The sequence below is a fragment of the Canis lupus genome, chromosome 28 (genome assembly GCF_003254725.2).
Source record: "Canis lupus dingo isolate Sandy chromosome 28, ASM325472v2, whole genome shotgun sequence".
NCBI classification, from domain to species: Eukaryota; Metazoa; Chordata; class Mammalia; order Carnivora; family Canidae; genus Canis; species Canis lupus.
The window spans coordinates 9,269,100-9,269,834 of NC_064270.1; positions in this window are offsets into that span (position 1 = coordinate 9,269,100).

The following is a 735-nucleotide window of genomic DNA, read 5'->3' on the forward strand; positions in this document are numbered from 1 at the left end:
TCTGCCTGGTATTTCACTTTCATACTATCCAAATTGTACATAGCCCTTTACAATAAAACTTTTTTCCTTAAATTGAATGCATGGTTACAATACAGACCTTTTGTGCAGTAAGTCAAATAGCTGATAGCCTGTATAGATGAAGGGAACTAAGACTGCATTGTTCTATAGATGGTTTTAAAATGTCTTGAAAGGGGATCCCTGGGTGGCTCAGCGGTTTGGAGCCTGCCTTTGGCCCGGGGCACGATCCTGGAGTCCCGGGATTGGGTCCTGCATCGGGATTGGGTCCGGGTCCTGCATCGGGCTCCCTGCGTGGAGCCTGCTTCTCCCTCTGCCTGTGTCTCTGCCTCTCTCTCTGTCTATTGTGAATAAATAAATAAAATTTTAAAATAAATAAATAAATAAATAAAATAAAAATGTCTTGAAGGTCTGTTACTAGGACAGTGACTAGAGATAACCATAAAATCTTATCTAAAGTACATTAAGTAGTCTAGTAATTGGAAACTAGGTTTACAAGCTAATTAAATTAGCAGAAAGGAAGAGAACACTTGAGGTATTCTTCACTTGGAAAAGCAAAGATGCTGATTTCTGGTGTAAGATCTCCATGTACTACACTTTAAAAAGGCATGGTAGAGCACAGGTGATGCCATTGCATATCCCTCGGATGGCTAAAATAAGAAATGAGAATAACAAGTCTTGGCAAAATGTGGAGAAATTGGAATACTCATTCACTGCTGG